Here is a 26,734-nt window from a genome sequence, read left to right on the forward strand (position 1 = left end):
CAGCACTCGTACAGTTCCAGGAGGACTGTAGGCTAAACATGGTTAGCGATTATTGCTAGTCACGTTGTTGCTAGCTATTTAAACAATAATTGCTGCGTGTTGACTGGTTTGTTAGTGAATTGTAAATCTATACTGCGATATATATACTGTGTGTGCTGACTACTCTAAATTCTACTTATTTTGTGGTAATGCTTCAATTCATATTTTATTCTACACTGGCCACTAGGTGTCAGTATTGTTACATTGATTACCAATAAGTATAAGTATGTAATCCATAAAAAAACAATGTTTCATAAGGCTTATTTTCTATTATGTCTACTAAACTGGGTAATAAGTATGTAAAGGTGACTATAGGGGTGTTAGTTCATGTCTACAGAGCTCTAATAATATTGAAATATACTATTTAGAAGGTCATAAACGGGTTTTTCATGCTCTAACTACAACAATATTCCATTTATTCATGAGGAATCCCACTTTTTCGGAAATGTACTCGCGGCTTAATCGCGGTTTAACCAATTAATCACGATAAACAAGGGATTACTACGTGTATTTTTCCACCAATATGAGGAATACAATTAAAAACTTGATTGACGTGCCTCCGTTTACGATCCGTCATTGTTTCAACAGAAATGTTTCAGGCAAAATAATTACCCCAAATGGTTGAAGTATCGATATTTTGATGGAGAATCGATTTTAGAGAGCATGGAGAGATAGTGTCGAAAGTATTGATATTTATAATAATAATTATTAATATTATAGAATAATATAATATTTATATTAATAATATCAATATAATATTAATATATAATATTGTTATAATTATATTATATTATTAAAAAATATATTATTATTATTATATTAATAATAATATAATATTATGATATAATAATATGCTGCATATAAAACATATAAAAAAATAAATAACAACAAATACACTCATATACTAAACTGAACAAGGTTAAAATGATAATATAATAATATAATAATATAATATTATTGTATTATTAATATTATTGTTAATATAAAATATTATATTCTTAATATTATTAATAATAATATATTATAATATTATAATATTATAATGTTATAATGTTATTATATTATTATATTATTATATTATTATATTATTATATTATTATATTATATTATTATATTATTATATTATTAATAATATAATATTATGATATAATAATATGCTGCATATAAAACATATAAAAAATAAATAACAAATACACTCATACTAAACTGAACAAGGTTAAAATGATAATATAATAATATAATAATATAATATTATTGTATTATTAATATTATTGTTAATATAAAAATATTATATTCTTAATATTATTAATAATAATATATTATAATATTATAATGTTATAATGTTATAATGTTATAATGTTATTATATTATTATATTATTATATTATTATATAATATTATTATATTATATTATTATATTATTATATTATTATATTATTATATTATTATATTATTATATTATTATATTATTATATTATTATATTATTATATTATTATATTATTATATTATATTATTACCATTTTAACCTTTGTTCAGTTTAGAATATGAGTGTATTTGTTGTTATTTATTTTGATATTGTTCAGTAAACTTGCAGAAAATAAAACAACTGTTTAAATATTTGGATGTATAACATATGTAATAAGCCCCAAAAGCCTTTTATGATGATAAAAAGTAGAAAAAAACCCTTCTATAGTTTCAGCGCAGGGAAAATATGGCCAATAATGTAGAACAGATGTTATTGTAAAGGATGTCAGTGACAACCCCATTTCATTTGTGACGTAAATAAAATGATGCCAAATTGAATTTAAAGCTCTTTGTCTTGCAGGGTTTTGATGAAATGTAGTTGTCGTCGTTTTTGCGTCGTCCAGATGAGAGCGCGTGATGGATGTGTTTGTGTGCTTGGTGATGACATTGCATCACTGCGAGGCGGAATTCTGGCATGTTGCATTCCAGGGAGAGAGACAACGAGAGAACGAGAGAACGAGAGAGAGAGAGAGAGAGAGAGAGAGAGGGACGAGGGAGCAAATCAAGCTCGGGCTGTAAGCTCGTCAGTCATGGCTGCGTTTCTTTGGCAAAGCGTTCCACTCTCGCCTTGCTGGCAGCATTAGTCAAAAACCTGTCAGTGTCATGATAGGACAGCGAGACGTCGACGTTTTGGATCATCTCGAGGGTGAAAGGTTGACTTGAATTTAATTTGACTGCGGATCTAAAAGTTTGCCAAGTCATCTATCATCATAGAGAGCAGCTGTTTCAGCGTATAATCAGAATTTATCCACTACTAGCAAAAAAAAAAAAAAAAAAACAACCCAGTCAACACGCTTCTTTGTTAAATATTCATAAGCTCTCTCTTTTACTTATATATATTTTTAAAGCTTACTGGGAGGAAGCAGGGGGCTAATTAGGCAGCGCAAGTTGGGCAGTCCTGCGGATTCTTTTTAAGGGATGGTCGCTTCTCAGTGGGGGAGTCTCACACAACGACTTTTTTCGGAATTTATTTGAAATCCATAACACTCAGAGGGGCCGAGGCTGCGGACTAGTCAGCGCCGTTCGACTCCATTATAGCATGCCACAGTCCAAGCGGTCACGTCAAATGACATTGTGGCGCCCCCTATGGGTAGGTGAAGGTCAAAATTGTTTGGAAGACATGCTAGCATACATGTTTAATTATTTGACAAATGGTTAATAACTTACGGGAACTTAGTTGCGAAGTTTAACCTATGCCAGGGGTGGGCAAACTACGGCCCGGGGGCCACATCCGGCCCGCCAAGTGTTTGAATACGGCCCGCCCAATCTTTCCAAAGTATTATATACAACCTGGCATCATTTCGTTTTTTGACATGGTCTGTTGTTTACAAAGTGTTCCTGAAAAAAGGGACACAAGCACATAATAATAATAATAATAATAATAATAATAATAATAATAATAATAATAATAATAATAATAATAATAATAATAATAATAATAATAATAATAATAATAATAATTTTATTTTTTATTATTATTATATATATTATTATTAGATTATTATAGTTATTAGAACTATTATGATTATTATAATTATTATATTAATGCTAATTATTATTAATTATTAATAATTATATATAATACTATTGTTATATTTGCATATTTTACATAATAATAATATAATAATTATTAATTTAATTTTATTGTAATTATTATAATATTTTATTATTTTTAAAATATTTAAATATAAATATAAAATAATAAATAATAATAGCAGATTGCATGACAATTTTACAGACACAATAATACCAGGTGGACTGTTACATGTAAAATATATAGTCTGTCATCAATATTTATGATAATAATAATAATAATAATAATAAATTGTATAATATAATAATATTATTATATTATATAATTTATATATATATTTTTTTTTTTATATATAATTTTGTGGCAATTCGGCTAAACAATGTAAAGTTATAGTATATTTTGACCTGTGTTGGATATTACAAGTCAATCCAACTCATCGGGTTTAAAAACAGCATCACTAGTGTATTAAATAATAACAAAACATAACAATTTTTTTTTAAAATAATAATAAATAATTAAATATAAAAATAATAGCATAGTCAAGACAGTAGCGGAGCATGTTTTGACAATTTTTTCCGCGGTTCACAAGAAGTGTTACACCACGGGGTATCCATACTATGCAAGTAAACATAAACACAAAAATAACAAATATATGATTCCCAGACGCTGGTTGCAGCATTTCGACATCACTTAAGCATAACTTTTTGATTTTTATGTTGCAAAAATTCCCTCCTGGGGCTGAACGAGCCCAGTGAAAAGTAGGCTAATCAACAGACATAAAACATATACTGTATATTTTTAGCCCTTACGGTCCTTTATGGATTCATAAATGTTGATACAGAGTAAAGGCAATATCGATATTGCAATCACGACTTATCCAGATCTGCACCAAAAGTGACGAGTTTCTCCTTGATGGTGGAGGTAACGACCAAGCAAAAAAAAAAACAATGGCATGCACGCACCTTGTTTGGAGTATGCGATAAAGGACACTCTATTACTGCCTACGCTTATCTTGTGTAAATCAATACAGGCTCCTCACTATTGGCGTGGAGTGTGGGCTGACTCAGCCTGATTACCCTCGCACGACCTTTAAATTACACCGACCGCAACGCTAATGAATAAAGACGACTTAAAAGTATGCATACCAATGATCTTATATGGAAATGTGTTGACTTCGAGTGAAGCTGGGAACGAGCTGGAAGTTTGACGTTCATTGCCGTCATGTCCTGAGCCACTATTGTGCTCCGAAAATAACGTGTCTGTAGCTTTAATGCTAATGAACATGGTGAATATGTGTGTGTAAAAAATTATACATTTATAATTAAATAAGGGCTGTCAAATGATTAAAAAATTGCTATTTTTTCAAATTAAAATTTTAAATTTTTTTAAATTAATTTTCAAATTAATTCATGATGATTAATCACATTTGCAACAATGTGTAAAACATGCCCTTTTTTACTTTATTTTATCAACAAACAGATGAAAGACATTATATATTTGCAAATACTGTATTAACAGCAGGGCTGCACGGTGCACGAGTGGTTAGCACGCAGGCCTCACAGCTAGGAGACCCCAATTCAATTCCACCCTCAGCCATCCTCTGCTCTTTCTTTCTCCCCGTGCATGCGTGGGTTTCCTCTTCCATAGGTATGAATGTGAGTGTGAATGGTTGTTTGTCTATATGTGCCCTGTGATTGGCTGGCAACCAGTCCTCTTGCCCGAATATATATACATTATAATACATATAATATAATACATTAAAATAGACCGTTTTGGCAGGAAGCACAAATCAAAGGAAATACAGCTGGAATAGGTGCAGATTCTGGAAAATCTAAAAATGTTTTCTGTGCGGGTTATTGTGTGTAGCTGCTCTATAGGAGTCCACAAGTCAATTCATTCATTTTCTACCGCTTATCCTCACAAGGGTCGCAGGGGGTGCTGGAGCCTATCCCAGCTGGAAAATATATATATATGTATATCAAAGTTACTGTATTATCCGGGCTGTCAAAAAATGCTTGGAAAGGAAATATATATATATATATATATATATTTTTATATTTTTTATTTTTTTACCGGATAATACAGTAACTTTGAAACCACAATCAGGATGACTGCTTAACTCAATAAATCAAAGTTTAGACCACCAAATTAAATTATGCACAGAAAAAAAAGACTACATTTGCAGGATTTCAAGAAACAAAACTGACCTATTTTGGATAACAAAATTAATTAAAACTGCAAGCAGTGATGAGCGGGCTCGAGCACCCCGACGCGCTCGGGGGTACGCGCGGGTCGGGGGTACGCGCGGGTCGGGGTCGCACGCGCGACCGGACGGGCGCGCGGACGCGCCGTACGAAAAACCGCGGCGAGCGGATAAGCGGTAAGGGAGTCACGGCACTTGCAATTTTCCGCCAGGAGGGGGCGACAGCGGTGGCGAGGCGGGTGCGCGGTCACGTCCCGTCCGACACCGCGAACCGCCATAAAAAAATTCACGACGATCGGACCACGCGGTAGGTCCTTGCGGCGGATATACGTTTCCGCCTGTGGGTGGCGTTATAGAGTGGTTGGCCCACACGGTAACGGACCGGAGGGTACCCCGAACCAACAGAAAAAATTAGGGGCCGATCCGACCGTGCGTAAGGAAGTTACGGCAGATATACATTTCCACCAGTTGGTGGCGCTATAGCGTATGTACACACACAGTCATAGACCAGAGGGTACCCCAGACCACCAGAAAAAATTTGGGCCTGATCCGACCATGTGGAAGGAAGTTACGGCTATATACATTTCCACCAGTTGGTGGCGCTATACAGTCTATGTACACACACAGTCATAGACCAGAGGGTACCCCAGACCACCAGAAAAAATTTGGGCCTGATCCGACCATGTGGAAGGAAGTTACGGCTATATACATTTCCACCAGTTGGTGGCGCTATACAGTCTATGTACACACACAGTCATAGACCAGAGGGTACCCCAAACCACCAGAAAAAATTTGGGCTTGATCCGACCATGTGGATGGAAGTTACGGCTATATACATTTCCACCAGTTGGTGGCGCTATACAGTGTATGTACACACACAGTCATAGACCAGAGGGTACCCCAGACCACCAGAAAAAATTTGGGCCTGATCCGACCATGTGGAAGGAAGTTACGGCTATATACATTTCCACCAGTTGGTGGCGCTATAGAGTCTATGTACACACAGTATAACAAACCAGAGATTGACCCAACACACCAAAAAAAATTTCAAGACAATCTGACCATGAATCAGGAAGTTACGGCAGATATACATTTCCACCAGTTGGTGGCGCTGTGTTTAGAACATGGCTTCTGGAGCATTAGGTGCGTCCTGTCATGATAGACGTCTCCACCGAAAATCATAGTGATACGTGTAACGGGTGGCGAGGGATAATGAATTGAAACTTCTAGGTGGCGCTAGTGTGTCAATTTAGATTGGTGTCACATGGGAGCACCACCAGGGCGCTCAGGCCTGGATTAAGGCCTCACGTTTAAGATTTCAGCAGCCTGTGACCTTCTGCAGGCAAATGATGACCTTTTGATGGTCAATGGCGAAGGCTGACCATTCGCCGTGGCCACGCCCCCCACATGTGCTTTACACACATCATAGTCCATCAACTGACATCATCAGTCTGTCAGTCAAACTGTGTATTGACTTTGATGTACATTGCTTCAAGGCAAGGCCAGACACCAGGCAGGGCCAGATATGAAATGGTCAAAGTTTGGTGGCGTGCCACGCCCACATCCTATGGAGCGGCCCAAAATCCTTCGCAATTTAACGTGGGCCATCCGTCTAGTGTCCGTTGATGCAACAACGGACTCATTCGGTCAAACCCCCTAGGAGGAGTTCGTCAAGATACGACCCATACATCCGCCCCCAAATGGCCGCCGCCACCTAAAATGGCCGACTTCCTGTTGGTTTTAGAACATGGGTTATTGAGACTTTTTTGTGCGTCCTGTCACGAGTGATGTCTCCTCCGAAAATCATGCCGATACGTGCAACGGGAGGCGAGGGATAATTATTTTAAAACTTCTAGGTGGCGCTAGTGAGTCAATTTGGCTTGGTTTCATATGGGGGCCACACCAGGCCGCTCAGGCCTGGATTCTGACCCCCCCTATGAGTTTTCAAGCCCATGCGACCTTTTGCGGGCGAATGATGACCTTTTCTATGTAAATGGCGAGGCCTGAGCATTCGCCGCCAGGCCACGCCCACCACGTGCGCTTTTCCTGCATCATGGTCCATCAACAGGCTTCACCAGGCTGTCAGGCAGTGACCTTGTGACCCTGATGTTCATCTGATGAATCTCCTGGCAGAAAAGGCCTCATGTAGATGACACGCCTTTAGCCTGTCGCCAATAGGTGGCGCTGCAACGAAATCAGGAAGTGACCTACGGGGACCTTCGGGGCGGGGCCATGATCACATGTACCAAGTATGATGAAGATCTGACCACGTGGAGCCAAGTTATTCACGTCTACAGTTACGCTCAGCGTGCAAGGCCCGGACATATGAAAATGGGCAAAATTTGGGGGCGTGCCACGCCCACATCGTATGGAATATCCCAAAATCCTTCGCAATTTAACGTGGGCCATCCGTCTAGTGTCCGTTGATGCAACAACGGACTCATTTGGTCAAACCCCCTAGGAGGAGTTCGTCGAGATACGACCCCAACTTCTGGCACGAAAAAGGCCGCCGCCATCCAAAATGGCCGACTTCCTGTTCGTTTTCCAATATGGGTTCTTGAGACTTTTTGGTCCGTCCTGTCACGATAGACGTCTCCACCAAGTTTCGTGACGATAGGTGAAACTGGTGGCGGGGGCCAATTTTTTCAAAAATTAAAGGTGGCGCTAGAGAGTCAATTTTGGAACATTGTTTTCGGGACCCCCACCAGATCGAAATTTTCGCCAGACCTGACGCACTTGGAAAATTTGGTGAGTTTTCGGGCATGTTAAGGCCCTCAAAATGGCCGTCCTTTCGTCAGAATAAAAAACGGAACGATTACAATAGGGCTTTCGCACTGGTCAGTGCTCGAGCCCTAATTAATAAGTATGTCACACACTATTCATATGCTGTAGGTTAACATTTACCTGAATCTTATTTCATATCATTTATGCAATAATCCCATTCACAGCGAACCTTGAACAAGCAGTCGTTTAAAAACGCTTATTTTCTGAAGGGAGTCCGGTCTCCATGGATGTCATTGATTTCTTGTTTAATAGAACCGCTGTGAACTTCTCACGTTTAATGAGATCATATGACCCTTTAAAAAAATCAGATAATCCTTTATTTGCCCCACCAGGGTGAAATTATCCCTCTTAATAAAAAACCTACAGCTCAATCTTCATAAATAGAAGCTTTCATTAAGGACTCTACTGTGCATTTGAGACAGCCATATCCAAACATATCTATATCTATATCTATATCTATATCTCGACCCGTGCTTACACACATGTTGTTTTCCAACATGCATGATGCTTTCAGTCTCTCCCTCAACATTTATGCTTTTTCCACCCGGCTCAAAGGTCATTCCCAAAGGTTTTAATTAGAAAAGTGTGCAGGATCGGGGCGTGTTTCCCTTTAATAGAACAGAGCGATCCCCTGAGTCTTGTTGGAGGGAAGTGCTGGAAGGCTTGTACTTTTCTTCGCTGGTATCGAGGGTTAATTGTGTTTTTCCTTCAGCTTTAGCCGGCACTACTTTGTTGTAAAAGAAGGAATTACTTTATTTTGATATGTGGGTGGTTTTTCTTATGCGCAAACAATTTCTATGAAGCTTCAGTAGATAAAGAACGCAATATATTTTGGTGTAAAAGGTGCATATATTGACAAATGTATGTTAAAGGGGACCTATTATGCTCTTTTGTCATCCCTTTGTATTAAGTGGACTCCGATAGAGCAGCTACACACAATAACCAGCACAGAAAACTTTCTAATTCTTCCAGAATCTGCACCTATTCAGCTGTATTTCTTTGGATTTCGTTCTTCCCGTATTTAATGTATTCCACCCACGGCCCGCCTGGGTCGGAGTTGGTAATAAATGTTGTTGATCTTTTAGCATACAGCCATAAGGGTTGGATTCCGAATCCAATCCGGAAGTAGAGATTGGAAAAACCGAAGTTTAGGTTACTTCAAGACATTTCTCAATTTTTAATCTTGCGAGATCTTGTGACACCCCTAAATAATAGGAGTGTAATGATGACTATAGGGGTGTTATTTCATGTCTACAGGGCTCTAATGTTAAAATCCATACAGGTTGTCTATGCTGTAACTACTAAAATATACAGTTCATTAACATTGAATCCCGTATGGCTGCACGGCGGACAAGTGGTAAGCGCACAGGCCTCAAAGCTAAGGGACCCGAGTTCAATTCCACCCTCCACTATCTCTGTGTGGAGTTTGCATGTTTTCTCCGGGTACTCCGGTTTCCTCCCACATTCCAAAAACATGCTAGGTTAATTAGCGACTCCAAATTGTCCATAGGTATGAATGTGAGTGTGAATGGTTGTTTGTCTATATGTGCCCTGTGATTGGCTGGCCACCAGTCCAGGGTGTACCCCGCCTCTCGCCCCAAGACAGCTGGGATAGGCTCCAGCACCCCCCGCGACCCTCGTGAGGATAAACGGTAGAAAATGAATGAATGAATGAATATGTGGAAATCCATTTCCATGGTTCACACCTTTTATCATATTTACCATTTCCTCAACAAAAAAAGTGCAACACAACATCCTGTCTCCCTAATTATGACAGAAATGGGAAAGTTTTCAGAAAGTTTTTTTCCAGATAAGTAGCGATGAAGCTTATTGATTGGTGTACGCCTTCCTGAGCAGATGTCTGCTCCCACACCCCAGAAAAAACATCAATATTCATTTCAAGGCATGTTTTGACCACACTATGGCAATATCTCAGTATTTTAGCTCCTTTTTCGCTATATTCTGAGGATATTTGGTGCACAGAAAACACGGACCGGGGGTTTATTGCACCTTTTTTTGTGTGAGTGCAGTGAGAGTGAAACAACACTGTAAATGTTGCAGCTTGTAAAAGTAAAACAATGAGCTGAAAAGCATTAAAAACATTGAGAGGAGTGTCAGATCGGGAGAAGCAGGTGCTAAATCTCAGCTGTTTCATGGCCAGGTGGAGCATCCTCCGCATAACATGGTGTTGGGCGTTTGATTGTTCTTTTTAAAAAAAGTTTAAGGAGGTGACATTGAATGGTTGTTTGTCTATATGTGCCCTGTGATTGGCTGGCCACCAGTCCACAGCTGGGATAGGCTCCAGCACCCCCCACGACCCTCGTGAGGATGAATGTATTGACTTGTGGACTCCTATAGACTCCTATAGAGCAGCTACACACAATAACCCGCACAGAAAACATTTTTTAGATCTTCCAGAATCAGCACCTATTCCAGCTGTATTTCCTTTGATTTGTGAAATTAAGAGTTGGACAATGACGGCATATCGTTTTTTGGCAAAAAAGCAAATATCGGACATCCATCATTTTGTCAGTTTATTTATTTTTCATTTATTTTTGTTTTATTGGACCGAGCCGAGGCCTCACAGCTAGGAGACCAGAGTTCGATTCCACCGACTGCCATTTCTGTGTGGAGTTTGCATGTTGTCCCCGTGCATAAGTGGATTTTCTCCGGGTACTCCGGTTTCCTCCCACATTCCAAAAACATGCTAGGTTAATTAGCGACTCCAAATTGTCCATAGTTATGAATGTGAGTGTGAATGGTTGTTTGTCTATATGTGCCCTGTGATTGGCTGGCCACCAGTCCAGGGTTTACCCCGCCTCTCGCCCCAAAGATAGCTGGGATAGGCTCCAGCACCCCCCACGCAACCCTTGTGAGGATGAACAGTCGAAAATGAATGAATGTATTGACTTGTGGACTCCTATAGAGCAGCTACACACAATAACCCGCACAGAAAACATTTTTAGATCTTCCAGAATCAGCACCTACGTATTCCAGCTGTATTTCCTTTGATTTGTACTTCCTGCCAAAACGGTCTATTTTAGTGCTTCCTTACAGCATCCATCCATCCATCCATCCCAATGACTTATCACTAGGATGTGTTTCTGTGCCCATGTTTACACTGCCTATAAAATATGTATCAATTGAGTTCCGATTTCAGGAGAAACTGGGATTTGGTACTGAATAGTTTGAGCACAAGTGGACGTGAAGAGAAAGTACATTACATAATTTGCAAACCAAAAAGTTGCACTCGCCAAAGTGCTGCAGTAAAAGAGTAGTTAGCGCGTCTGCAACTTCCCACACAGGAGCAAGGAGCCGAGAAACAATAGATGGCCGAGCTGAGACTTCCTGTGGTGCCATAAAAACCACATGAGCAGAACTGAACACTGAAAAAAAAAAAAAAAAAAAAAAAAAGAATGGAATCAACGTGTTACTGAGTACTTCAACATTTCCTTTCCCATTGACAGATGATTTCATGGATCAGGGCAAAGAAAACTGGAGCTTCCGTGATCGGTTACAAAAAGTCGAGGCTGTTTAAGCTTTTGTCAGGAGCCGAATTAGACGGATAATGTCGCTGTCCGACATTCCTGCAGATGCCCGGGGAAGAGATGGGCTCGACGTGCAGATTCACATAATCTAAGTCATTATCAGACGTAAATGAAAAGAAAGTGCAACCACCTCAAACGAACAAAGTGATTTCACAGATCACTGATGCCCTTTTCTGGAGATGGCAAATTAATGGCTGAGCTATAAATTCTTTTTTTTTTTTATCTCCTCCTCCTGAGCGCAATAACACCGAGTGTAAAGTCTTTGCCATGAACGAGGTGAAATGGTTTTCCTGCCTCGGACGCTGAGTAAAGTGGATCAGGGAATTGATAATGGGATTCAGTTAATTGTAAATGAACAGAACCTTGTTAATAGGATTCTGTTAATTAATCAATAAGGAAATAAATCTTAAATTAACTCCCATTCGCTACACCCTCCAAACCCCCCCCCTCCCCCTCCGTTCCCCCCTTTCCACAGCCACCACAAGTGTCAAATGATGTTACGGGATAATTACCGACTCGGCTTTAATTGCTAAGAATTTAATCTGCAGCTCGTCATTAATCAAGATGACCATCAAGGACGCTGATTGGCTTCACGCTCACGTTTGTCGCCAGCAGGAGTTGTAAAATGTAATCTATCTGAGATACGCTCCGAAAGAATAAAGAATGAGAAGAAACAATGTACCTACAACTTTTAATTAAGCTCCTATATGTCGGATGTTTACTGTTTTGCTGTGTCAACATGGCTGCTGTGTTGTTGTCGTGAAGGACACAAATGGGGTACGGAGTCAAGCTAGTAAGTTAGTAGCAAAATAGTAAAAGTTGTAAAAATGTTCTGGTAATGCGGAAAGTCGGACGTTCTTTTCCGGAATACCCGGAGAAAACCCACTCATGCACGGGATCTTCCAGATCTCCTGACTGTGTGGCCAACCATGTGTAAGTATTACTTATGTATGTTTCAGACAGGAGTATTTTTAAAAGATTGACTTGTTTAAGGGGATCTATACACTCATTTTTCGACCCGATAATATGTCACATATTGGTATCGGTATCAGTATCGGCTGATATCAATATTGGATATTAACAGTTGGACAATATCAGCATATCGGGTTTTGGCAAAAAAGCCAATATCGGATATCCATCATGGGTCAGTTTATTTATTTTTGATTTATTTTTATTTTATTGGACCGAGCCGAGGCCTCACAGCTAGGAGACCAGAGTTCGATTCCACCGACTGCCATCTCTGTGTGGAGTTTGCATGTTGTCCCCGTGCATAAGTGGATTTTCTCCGGGTACTCCGGTTTCTTCCCACATTCCAAAAACATGCTAGGTTAATTAGCGACTCCAAATTGTCCATAGGTATGAATGTGAGTGTGAATGGTTGTTTGTCTATATGTGCCCTGTGATTGGCTGGCCACCGGTCCAGGGTTTACCCCGCCTCTCGCCCCGAAGACAGCTGGGATAGGCTCCAGCACCCCTCTCGCAACCCTCGTGAGGATGAACGGTCGAAAATGAATGAATGTATTGACTTGTGGACTCCTATAGAGCAGCTACACACAATAACCCGCACAGAAAACATTTTTAGATCTTCCAGAATCAGCACCTATTCCAGCTGCCAAAATGGTCTATTTTAATGTATTCCACCCACGAGCCGCCTCCGGGCATGCCCACTACGCTGTGATTGGTCCCACGTCCAAAGTGTTTCCTAACTACTAGGAAGTCCGCCTCTGTGACATCACAAAAGGGGCAGTTTAACCACACCTTTTGAAACCGAGCTTTTTCAGCCATCCCAAACTTCTTTCAGAGCTAACTTCCAAAGTTCGTAAACCTCATTATCTGAAACTTTGAGTTGGTTAGCATCCAGCCTGACCTTCTGAAACAAATTAATGATGCCGACTAAGGTTCTCCAATGTTCAGTATATGAATTTATGTTTCTATGATTTTTAACGGCAGTTTCTGGGAAGGTGACATTTTTTTGTCCTTAGGGTAAAATTAGTTTTTTTAAAAGGATCTCTGAATTGTTAGGAAACCCTCGTTTACTTGCTAACTCGCTAATTCCTTAGGGTTTAAATGCCATATATGAGGACCTATTTGGTAGCGAATGTCTTTTATTGCAATGTGTTTGCTTCAGTATATATTTGTACAGTATATTTGATAGCAATGGGTCAACCCTGAGGAAATTCCAGATGCAGTGAAGCTAAAAATGAGCTATAAAAATGACTGGGATATCTTGAGATCATTTTTTTTTTACTTCTGGTGTCGTTTGCATCATTTTGCTTAGGTCAATACACAAGAGTTAATTCCCAAAACACTCCTTGAGGATGTTATTGAAGAAGCAATCCACATAAATTCCTGCAAGGACTGCACTATTCATTCTCCCGTGGCCAAGCTGACTGTGAATGTGTGTCAATACAGTCAAATCAAATGTGTGTGTGTATAAATGTGTGTGTGTGTGTGTGTGTGTTGAAGTTGCATTGTGTGAAATTGAAACGGCGGTTTCATACACGCTGGCTCTTGTTTGCCAAGCTGCCACAATGAATGAGCCTTTTGTTTCCGCACTCGTCGGCGGCGCTGCAGAACGGAGGTGTGAGAAGTGGACGTTTGGCCATGGTGTAACATGCTGAAACACTTCATTTTTATAAAAAAAAAAAAAAAAAAAACTTTGCACAAGTCCAGTCGCCCCTCACCACATTACACTTCGAATCTCACAGCTGTTTTTTTTCAATAATCCCGAATAAAATGCATAACCATGGCACGAATGAGTATTATTTATATCATAAATTAATAATTTTCTCCAATTAGGAATGTAAAGGTGACTCTAAGTGGTGTTATTTCATAGCTAGCGGATGCTAATTAATTTACAATCTGTATTTACAAAGCCGTAAATAGGTTTTCTATGATCCGACTATACTTATCCTATCCCAGCTGTCTTCGGGCGAGAGGCAGGGTACACCCCGGACTGGTGGCCAGCCAATCACAGGGCACATATAGACAAACAACCATTCACACTCACATTCATACCTATGGACAATTTGGAGTCGCTAATTAACCTAGCATGTTTTTGGAATGTGGGAGGAAACCGGAGTACCCGGAGAAAACCCACGCATGCACAGAGATGACCGAGGGTGGAATTGAACCCTGGTCTCCTAGCTGTGAGGTCCGCGCGCTAACCACTCGAACACCGTGCCGCCGATCTGAAACCAATTGATTGCAATAAATAGGGAATTAACTTTAGCACTTTCATTAATTTTAGTTGTACTCCTACTTTAGTGTGATAATTCAGCTGCGTAAGATTAGAAATTTAATTAAATTAAAGTATTATTAGTCTGAAATCTGTGAATAAAGAAGAAAAGACAGCTACTATTGTTATTTGAAATATTGTTATGGTCTTTGGCACTTTGGCAGGGTTGTCAGCTGTTGTCGTTTTTCTGTTTTGTTTACTTTTTTTTTTCTCCCGAAAGTTTTGTTTAACCAGAGTTTCGGTGACAGTTTGGCCTCCGGAGGGAATTCCACTTAGAAGCCGCAGGCTCGTACGGAGTCCTCCAGGGAGAAAGGAGCTTGGAGGGCACAACCTGCCACCAAATTCAGTGCAAAAAAAAAAAATGGGCTTTTTATGCATTGCAAAGCAGCCTGAAACTTCAGTATCAATGCACTTTTGAGAGGTATTCATTTACCTGTATGTTGATGGTACAGTATGGAACCATATTGTGGTCTAGGCTCCAATACCTTTGTATTTCCTGTCACCGTCTTGTATAATTTTTGTGGTAATGGTTATATTTCATTTGAACATGCATCAGATTACAATTGAATGCATCACATAATCAGTTCACAGTTCCACATGTCCAAAAGGAGTAGGAAGAAGTAAAGCTTATTAAATCCTACCCTTCCATCTGGTACTTTTACAATCAGTAACTGTTACATTTGTTCACTTCCTGCTTTCCTAATATAGTTTACATTTTTTTTTACGGTTAATAATTTTTAAATTTTGAGTTGGAATGTTCTACTCATGTTTACGTCCAAAAACATGCATGCTAGGTCTATTGGCGACTGTAAATTGTCCATAGGTATGAATGTGAGTGTGAATGGTTGTTTGTCTATAGGTGCTATGAGATACCCTGAAATGCTAATGAGGATTAAGCGGCACAGAAAACGAATTTATTAAATTAAATTAAATTAAATTAAATTAAATTAAATTAAATTAAATTAAATTAAATTAAATTAAATTAAATTAAATTAAATTAAATTAAATTAAATTAAATTAAATTAAATTAAATTAAATTAAATTAAATTACCCTACCAGACCACCACCCTTCTCCTTGGAACTAAAACCAATAAAGTCGTCTTCTTCAGTGTCACATTTAAACAACCTAATAATTCCTTCATCACACACTTTGTCAGCCTCCCTCCCTCTCTTGGATTTATGCTGGCAAATCGCTGTAGTCCAGCCTTTTGAAACTCGTTGGTGAAAGTGTACGGCTGACAGTCCAATCAGTCCAAACAAAAGCTGTAGTACTTCTATACTTGGTCAATCTTACTTCAGAGATCGTGATATTAGCTTCCACTGCACTCAAACATCAGGGGGAATTTTGTTTTTCGGTACGAAAACAGCTGCAATCTTATGTTGGGTTTACAAAATATCAAAGTGGTCCTAGCATCCTTTCATTTTTCCGTTTGTGGCCCACGGTGGAAAAAGTTTGAACACCCCTGTAACATTGTAATGAATGTCTCCACTCGACAAGTTAGCCCATTAAAACGGAAGCGGTGCATTCGGATGTGAAAGTGGCTTAAATTAATGTTTCCCCCTGCCAGTGTAAACGGGATAAATTCACACTTGACACTTTCATGTCGGAGTGTAAATCTGATTTGCCGCATCAGAGGCGATTGCATCGTAACTCACGCACCCCTTTACCGAAATTTAATGTCTCTCAAAACTCTATATGAACTTCTGAGAAGCAGTCAACCCCACCTCCAACGCCTCCCGACAACATGTTTGTAGTAGCCACGGCACGTGATGGCATGATTAGAAGTTGAAAAAGGTCAAGGCTGGTATGTCTAGTCTTGTTTTCGTCACAATGGTAACAACAAGAAAAAAGCCTCAACCCACAATTTGTGGACACGTGTATTGTGTACAAGTGCAGAGATGCAGGTTATAGGGGACTAAAGGAGGCTATTCAAGTGGAAAGTAATAAGAGGCTTTTTCCAACTTGTCCGTGGGAAGAAAAAAAAAAAAGGCTGCATTTCTAAATTGACAAAAGTGAAAAAGAAGAAGCCTCAAGGTCAACACTTTTACGCTCAGTAACATTTTTGCCACATTTTTGCAAGTCTTTCTTGGAGAAAAAACACTTCATTTGGTACCAATATAGTAGTAGCGTCTCTATTTTGACTGGCAGCTAGGAATTTAACAATATAATAGATTTTCAACAAACCCTATCTCAGCTGTCTTCGGACAAGAGGTGGGGTACCATCCTGGACTGGTCGCCAGCCAATCACAGGGCACATATAGACAAACAACCATTCACACTCACATTCATACCTATGGACAATTTGGAGTCGCTAATTAACCTAGCATGTTTTTGGAATGTGGGAGGAAACCGGAGTACCCGGAGAAAACGGGCACAACATGCAAACTCCACACAGAGCTGGCCGAGGGTGGAATTGAACTTAGTCTCCTAGCTGTGAGGTCTGCGCGCTAACCACTCGACCGCCGTGCTGGTTATTTTTTGTTATTATTTAATACACTAGTGGTGCTGTTGTTAAACCCGATGAGTTGGATTGTATATATATCGTATATATTGTATATTTTAACATTATTAGAGCTCTGTAGACATGAACTAACACCCCTATAGTCACCTTTACATGTCTATTACCCAATATAGTAGACATAATGGAAAATAAACCTTGGGAATTTAACAATATAATAGATTTTCAACAAACCCTATCCCAGCTGTCTTTGGGGCAAGGGGTGGGGTACACCCTGGACTGGTCGCTAATCCAATCACAGGGCACATATAGACAAACAACCATTCACACTCACATTCATACCTATGGACAATTTGGAGTTGCTATTTAAGCATAAAAATGGCTACATTCACTTAAATACGACTATAAGCTATTCAGAAGAGCATTTAAAAGACACGTTGTGCTATGTAGTATTCCACACAGGTCACTAGGGGTCAGTAGATGTCCATTAAGTTACATTACAAGGTGTAAAGGTGACTATAGGGGTGTTATTTCATGTGTAGAGGGCTCTAGTAATATTAATTCATTTATTTTCTCCCGCTTATCCTCACAAGGGTGCTGGAGCCTATCCCAACTGTCTTCAGGCGAGAGGCGAGGTACACCCTGGACTGGTGGCCAGCCAATCACAGGGCACATATAGACAAACAACCATTCACACTCATATTCATACCTATGGACAATTTGGAGTCGCTAATTAAACTAGCATGTTTTTGGAATGTGGGAGGAAACCGGAGTACCCGGAGAAAACATGCAAACTCCACACAGACATGGCCGAGGGTGGGATTGAACTCGGATCGCCTATCTGTGAGGTCTGCGCGCTAACCACTCGTCCACCGTGCAAAGGAGAAAATTGATAACCTACTGCTTGTTCAACACAGGAAGTGAAGATATGATCAGTAATTGCCGAGACGTGGAGAAAAAGTAGGACTAAATAAGCTCGACTTCTTCCTACTCCTTTTCGCTCATGTCGAATTGTGCAAATGTAAACATCCAATGTTCTAAATGAAATAACCTAAACCAAGTTGTAGACGTTAAAAAAATGTTTTCTATTTGAATAACAAATAGAAGAAGGCATAATTTTGAGTTTAATAAAAAAAAAAAAGATGAGCTAAAGTGTGTTTATTTTGGAGGCTCAGGTCTCTATAATAGAGTATTCCAAAAAGTCTGTTTTCAGATATTTTGCAAGGACAAAAAGTCAAAACAGAACACCATTTTTGGTGCGGCCATGGCCTGAATATTTCACATTATGTCCAATTTTTTTTCATAAATAAAAGGCTTGATATCGATATTGAGTTCATTGTCGAAAACCTATCCTTATATGGATATCACACCCTTCATATAGACAGCCGTTGCTGAATTGTGATGATCATTTAATGAGCGTCAGCTTGTTATAAAGAAGAAAAAGGAATCAGCTTCTTTACTCTTAATGCAATCTGCATGTGCCAAGACAAAGTGTTATAAGACAGGCGAGGCACTTCCCTCAAGCGTTTGTACATAAAGTCATCGCTCCTCACACAGAAAAAGGGAGAAAAAAACACAACACCGCCATCTCACGCACATAAATAATGCATTGTTTGGAGTTGTTGCAGAGCACTCAGCGGCGAGAGAAGGCAACCGACGTGACATCAGAGAAACACTTCGGTTTGTTCTTGCTCCTGCACAACATGGAGAGACTCTTCACACTGCTGTCAAAGAGTTCAAGACACGCCGCTCTGTGATACCGTCGCATACAAACGTGTTGATACCTTTAGTCTTCTTCTACAGCCGCTCGCTGGACAACGCTGAGCCAGAGGGCTAAAACAAGCTTCTTCCCGAGAGAACGGAGTGCAATTTTGTAGAAAAACTCATGAAGTGTAAGAAAAAGAGCAGTCTTTTTGGAGGTGTTGCTTTCAATAACAATGTACTGGAGTCTAAAACTGCCTTTTGTTGGCTAATTACACGTCGGTGATTATATTTCTGGTATTTTGCTGGGATTTAGGGATGAAAGGTTTGGTTCTTTTGACTAAATGTCTTTGATCGACTATGAGAAAACAAAGGGAAATACAGATTTTTTTTACAGGGTGGAGGAGTTCTTTTATCAGAATGTTCTGATCTCCTGTTTCAAAAGTGGTGTCAAATTGAGAGAAAAATCGGCAAATGTGGATTTTGTGAATTTATTTGTTTGCGTGCCAATTTCTGTCTACAGTTACAAAGTAGGTATTTTTTCTTAGATTTAAAATTTAGTTTTGACTTTTTTTTAACTTTACATTTTCTATTTTTATTTTTTTCATACACATTTAAAAAATATATAGAATATTTTTCTACCATTTACCCATACATATGTATTATTTATTTTACATTTTTTTATCATTTTTTATGCCTTTTGATGTGTGAATTATCACCAAAGACAATAGGGAAAAGGTAATACAAGATCAAAAACATTAAATACATTTAAATTTGAAATATACCTAACATATATATTTGTAAAACTAAACAATTTAAATATATTTTAAAGATTATTAAAAAATTAACTACAAAATATTTATGAATGTAATTAAAATATATTAATGAATAAATGAATAATAATAATAATAAAATACTACACAAACCAATAAATGCACATTTGATGTGTGAATTATCCAAAGACAATAGGGAGAAGGTACTAAAAGATAAAAACATTAAATACATTTTTAAATATTAAATATTTACAAATTTAAATATACCTACAATATATATTTGTAGAATCATAAATTAAAATATTTTTAAAGATTATTTAAAAATTAACTACAAAATATTTCTCAATGTAATTAAAATATATTAATTAATAATATTAATAATAATAAAATAATTAAAACAGTTGCACACAAATCAATAAATGCACAAAATGCACTTATTTCATCATCAACTGTCAAAAAGATGCATATTAAAGATTAAATTATAGTATAAATATATAAATCATCATAATAATATATATATATCTAATAATATCAGATCCCACGCTTAAACCAGGTTATATATATATATATATATATATATATATATATATAAATCCCATTCAAAGTGTTCAGATGTGTCATTTGTTGCATTGATAATGGATGTTACTGTCCTTTAGTTGACATAGATTGAAGAGAAGGAATTGTGTAGTGGAATCCCACTTGACCTTAAGGTGCTATCTGGTGGTTGTTCCTTTTCAAGTGTTTACATTGCAGTGTCAAGAAGGCCAGAATACGACGAGAGTATGTCTCACCGTGTATGGAAGTACTTTGTTGGGAAACAGTAGAATCCTGCCTGTGTTTTTTTTTTTTTTTTTTTTTTTTTGTCTCAGGGGTTCCAGAGGAGGACATAATGGATGCAGTTTCACCCACATGCCATAAAGCTGACACTCACTCACTTGGACTGCGGTGAGCAAACGAGAGAGCGAGCCAGCCGGCTCCTCGTCCTCCAGGGGCGACACAACCAAAACGAGGGACCTCTGTACGCTTGCTGTTCGCTGACCCTCTTCATGACACCAATGTTCATTACCGGCTAATGCGAGATGCGGTTGCCCAGATGGCGCCGCTTGTTATTACTCACGCTCTTCCAGCGTGGTGACCTGTAAATAACACCCTTAACTGCGTCGCCGCCATTGTCAAAAAAGCTGATTCCGTATTTTTGAGACTGCTTGGGAAGAAATGTCGGGAGTTTTTAAACACCGACACCGATGAGGCGAAGTGAGCGGGAATAAGCTCGATGAAGCTGCTAATGATGACGCTGTGATTGTGTTTAAAATGACAGCGGCGCGCATCTCTGACAATTAGAGGACTTCTGGCTCCGGTAAAAGTTTGTGGGCCCATAATTTCTGCCATCACACAGTTTGACACACCAGGCATCACAGAGCTGATTCACACAGGTCCATTAAACTTTCAACAAACGCCTCTATAAACACACAAATGCGACGTTCCGAGGCGCTCCGAGACAACATAACGCAAATATGGGGACTCGTCGTAAAAGTCAGTCAAATATGAAGTTATCTCAAATTGAAGCAGGCCTCAAACCGCCGAGAAAACCAACGAAGCCAGCAAGGAAATTTTGGGTTTTTTTTTTCAATAAACCCCACAAGATAGTAGCTCCATTGAAGTATAGTTTATGCAAATTTATCTACCTCTACACGCGCTTTCAAATAAGTTGGTGTGGAATCAATCATCCATGTTACCCATGAGGTCATCAGCGGTATTACTCATATTTGTTATTACAACATTGGCTCTGTTGCTGCGTCTCGAATTAGCAATGATTTAAAAAAATATATAGCATTAACAGCTGTGGCTGTAGGCAACCTTCTGATTGTTTTTTTTGTCTGTTATTTCATTAAATCGACGAACTCCACAAGATGGCAGTATCGTGAGTGGTCAGCACCCGGCAACATTATCTCTACACGCTATCAGCGATATTACTCCTATTTGTTATTACAACATTGGTTCTGTTGTTGTGTCTTGAATTAACACTGACTCAATCAGGAGGTTGTCTACAGCCACAGCTGTTAAAAAATATTGCATTATCAATGAACTCCAGTATCGTGAGTGGCCAGCACCTGGCAACTTTATCTCTACACAACAAATATGTTGTTGTGCTATTCATCAGTTGGTGTAGAAATGTTCCGTTATTGTTACCCATGAGGTCATCAGCGGTATTACTCCTATTTGTTATTACAACATTGGTTCTGTTGCTGAATGAACTCCACAAGATGGCAGTATCGTGAGTGGTCTGCACCTCGGCAACTTTATCTCTACATGCGCTATCAAATATGTTGTCGTGCTATTCAGCAGTTGGTGTGGAAATGTTGCCGCATGTTACCCATGAGGTCATCAGCGGTATTACTCCTATTTGTTATTACAACATTGGTTCTGTTGCTGTGTCTCAAATTAGCAATGATTCAAAAAAATATTGCAATAACAGCTGTGGCTGTAGGCAACCTCCTGAATGTTTTTTTTATCAATGAACTCCACAAGATGGCAGTATCGTGAGTGGTCAGCACCTCGGCAACTTTATCTCTACATGCGCTATCAAATATGTTGTCGTGCTATTCAGCAGTTGGTGTGGAAATGTTGCCTCATGCTACCCATGAGGTCATCAGCGGTATTACTCCTATTTGTTATTACAACATTGGTTCTGTTGCTGCATCTCGAATTGGCACTGACTAAAAAAAATATAGCATTAACAGCTGTGGCTGTAGGCAACCTCCTGATTGTTTTTTTTAAATCAGTGAACTCCACAAGGATGGCAGTATCATGAGTGGTTAGCACCCGGCAACTTTATCTCTACATGCGCTATCAAATATGTTGTCATGCTATTCATCAGCTGGTGTGGAAATGTTCCGTTATTGTTACCCATGAGGTCATCAGCGGTATTACTCCTATTTGTTATGACAACATTGGTTCTGTTGCTGTGTCTCAAATTAGCACTGACAAAAAAATATATAGCATTAACAGCTGTGGCTGTAGGCAACCTCCTAATTTTTTTATCAATGAACTCGACAATACTGCAGTATCATGAGTGGTCAGCACCCGGCAACTTTATCTCTACACGCACTATTAAATATGTTGTCGTGCTATTCAGCAGTCGGTGTGGAAATGTTGCCTCATGTTACCCATGAGGTCATCAGCGGTATTACTCCTATTTGTTATGACAACATTGGTTCTGTTGCTGCGTCTCAAATTAGCAATGATTCAAAAATATATACCATTAACAGCTGTGGCTGTAGGCAACCTCCTGATTGTTTTTTTTTTTCAATAAACTCCACAAGATGGCACTATCGTGAGTGCTCAGCACCCGGCAACTTTATCTCTACACGCGCCCATGAGGTCATCAGCGGCATTACTCCTGTTTGTTATTACAACATTGGTTCTGTTGCTGCATCTCGAATTAGCACTGACTCAATCAGGAGGTTGTCTACAGCCACAGCTGTTAAAAAATTATTGCATTATCAATGAACTCCAGTATTGTGAGTGGTCAGCACCCCGCAACTTTACCTCTACATGCGCTTTAGAATATTTGTTGTGCTATTGTTTTTAATTGAAAAAAAAACTGCAGTAATTTGACAAGAATACATTTAAAATATTGAGAGGAAAAAGTTGTAATATGTAAAAAAAAAAAAAAACTCATAATATTCTAAAGAACGATAAAACTATCGACAAAAGTTGGAGAGAAAAAAAAAGCAGAGTTGAAACAACATATCAAAATACTGTGATGCAGTTTTTTCGTGTACTATAGTATATTACATCAACCTTTTTTCAGCATGTGGTCCTCGCATGAAAAAAGCTAGAACTGGTCTCTTAGTCTTCAACTCCTGAAATCAAATCACTTCTGTGCGATATTTTTAAAATCGACTGTAAATGAAGTTTTTCACATGCCAGGAAATAACATCTCTTCAATTATCGCCTGCTTCCAATTAACACCAAAAATAGCGTGCACTTTAGGTGAATATACACCCTGGTTCAAATTAAAGTATATCTGAGAAATATAGTCAAGTAAAATTCAACCCATATTTCCTGGGGTACTATTAGCAAGAGTAAATATTACTTCATTATTATTATTATTATTATTATTATTATTATTATTATTAGTAGTAGTAGTAGTAGTAGTAGTAGTAGTAGTAGTAGTAGTAGTAGTATTAGTATTAGTATTAGTATTAGTATTAGTATTAGTATTATTGGTATTATTAGTATTATTAGTATTATTGGTATTATTAGTATTATTAGTATTATTAGTATTTCTATTATTAGTATTTCTATTATTAGTATTACTATTATTAGTATTACTATTATTAGTATTACTATTATTAGTATTACTATTATTAGTATTATTACTATTATTAGTATTAGTATTATTAGTATTTCTATTATTAGTATTAGTATTATTAGTATTACTATTATTAGTATTACTATTATTAGTATTACTATTATTAGTATTACTATTATTAGTATTACTATTATTAGTATTACTATTGTTAGTATTAGTATTATTAGTATTAGTATTATTAGTATTAATATTATTAGTATTCGTATTATTAGTAGTATTAGTATTATTAGTAGTATTAGTATTAGTAGTATTAGTATTAGTAGTATTAGTTTTAGTAGTATTAGTAGTCGTAGTCATAGTAATAGTAGTATTTGCAGCATCTGGATTTCTGCTTTGACTTACCTTTCTGAACTGCATTCCGACATAGTACTAGAAGTAGTAGTAGCGCAAACCAGTTGAACACGTACCTTCATACATAAATTGTGGCGTTCCAGTGCACCGTGTTCCCCGGGCGCAGTCAGGTCAAATTTGTTGTGCGCGACCCCCTCCGATTGCATAACGCTCCTCGACTGGCGGCCGCGATGCGACAACCTGCAGAAGACGTAAAAAAGAAAAACACGAGACAACATTCAAGTCAGCCAGCCGACATCAGAGCACGTGTGACATGAAGAAGATGCGACAGGAGGCGAAACGCAAGCAGGAAGATGGAACGGAACGTCTCAACTCAACACGACCTCGTTGGAGGTGATGTAAGTATTACACGGGTTGCTCTACTCCTTAGTACTAGCGGAAAGTATGATATTAGGGATTGCCTAATACACTTACAGGCACACGTGCGCAAATACACATAGTTCAGTTGCAAATGTGAAAATTGTAAATATGGTGTAAAAACATTGTTATTTTCATGTAAAATATATATTTTTGTGATGTTTATGTTGTGGCCGAACAAGCTATTGGTACCTCGTTGGAGGCGTTGAGGCAGTGAGAGACATAAGCTAACTTTCCAAGCTAACCCACCCACTCCAGAGGGACGGCAGAACTCATTCTCGAAAAGACTCCTGCAGTTCCGTTCGCACAGTAAACACTTCATGACTTGGTCTTTCACTTGTATAGCGCTTTTCCACCTGTACAGGGGATCGAACCCATTATTTTTGTGTACAATTTTTGTTATACTGTATATAGGTATGTTATAAAGCTTGTATGATCATATCACCTCATACTTCGACATGTGACAAAAAAATAAAAAATGTATACTTAAACTAGGGGCGGCATGGCGGTCTAGTGGTTAGCGCGCAGACCTCACAGCTAGGAGACCAGGGATCAATTCCCACCCTCGGCCATCTCTGTGTGGAGTTTGCATGTTCTCCCCGTGCATGCGTGGGTTTTCTCCGGGTACTCCGGTTTCCTCCCACATTCCAAAAAACATGCTAGGTTAATTAGCGACTCCAAATTGTCCATAGGTATGAATGTGAGTGTGAATGGTTGTTTGTCTATATGTGCCATGTGATTGGCTGGCGACCAGTCTCGCCCGAAGACAGCTGGGATAGGGATAGGCTCCAGCACCCCCCCGAGCGGTAGAAAATGAATGAATGAATACTTAAACTATATTAGGAAAGCAGGAAGTGAACAAATGTAACAGTTACTGATTGTAAAAGTACCAGATGGAGGGGTAGGATTTAATAAGCTTTGCTTCTTCCTACTCCTTTCGGACATGTGGAACTGTGAACTGATTATGTGATGCATTCAATTGTAATCTGATGCATGTTCAAATGAAATTAAACCATTACCATTTGTTAATAGTTATTTTATATAGTTTGTATATATATTTAATTTTATTTTATTTTAGTTTTATTTTATATTTATTGCATAGTGTAAATGTAACTTGTGGTAAGGGTATTTATGTTGCTTTTTATATTGTATTTGTAATTTCAATGTTTAAAAAATGTCAATTTAATTTGTAAGCATATGGAAATCACTAGTGGGGGAGGGTGCCATGTAAAATATTACCTCTTTGTTGATGATGGAAATGCTTTTCCTTGCCGAAAAATGTTCCTAAAACCCGTGTTCCACCTGCAAAATACCCCAAAGCTACAGTGGGTGTTTTGTATTGCACCTTGATGAGCTAAGTGAGAAGTTTCAAGACTTACAGGGTCATGTTTTGGGGTTGTATATGTATGAAAAATAACACCTCATGCAGACGATGATAAGTGGGGTACATTGTGCTCATCTACAATAGTGCATTATTTTTTTGTCGAAGTTACTGGATTCATCCTCGGATCGCCAGCAGAGCGTTCAGCAATGTGGTCTTTCTGCATTGGTTATTGTTTACCCGAGAATAAACTTAGTGACCTTTACATCCTTTGTTGTTGTTGTCACTAAGAATGAACGCACGTTTGCAGAAGTAATTCTCGGTTGGTTCTCATGCGGTGAGATGAAATAACAACATGCTACTGCAATGCAGAATATGCTTTTGGTTTCAGCCTTGGTGAAAGTTTGCAGTCTGTTCTTGTTTATTCACGTCAATGCTGATTCTGTCAGCTGCAAGCGGTTGACATACGCCTCCTCCAGTTGTTGGCAGGATGTGGACAGAATGTCTATTATCCCCATCTTGTT

General features: G+C 38.4%; 1 long non-coding RNA gene across 1 annotated transcript in view; it reads right to left on the reverse strand.

Annotated features, from left to right (window-relative positions):
- LOC131102756 (uncharacterized) overlaps positions 1-26,734 on the reverse strand; it is a 59,313-nt gene that overhangs the window by 15,042 nt on the left and 17,537 nt on the right. Inside the window, exon 3 of the long non-coding RNA XR_013630040.1 lies at positions 24,589-24,712. This is a non-coding gene — a long non-coding RNA (uncharacterized LOC131102756). The remainder of the gene's footprint in view (positions 1-24,588; positions 24,713-26,734) is intronic.

The sequence above is a fragment of the Doryrhamphus excisus genome, linkage group LG16 (genome assembly GCF_037039965.1).
Source record: "Doryrhamphus excisus strain RoL-2023G ecotype Guam linkage group LG16, RoL_Dexc_Guam_v1.1, whole genome shotgun sequence".
In the NCBI taxonomy this organism is placed as follows: Eukaryota; Metazoa; Chordata; class Actinopteri; order Syngnathiformes; family Syngnathidae; genus Doryrhamphus; species Doryrhamphus excisus.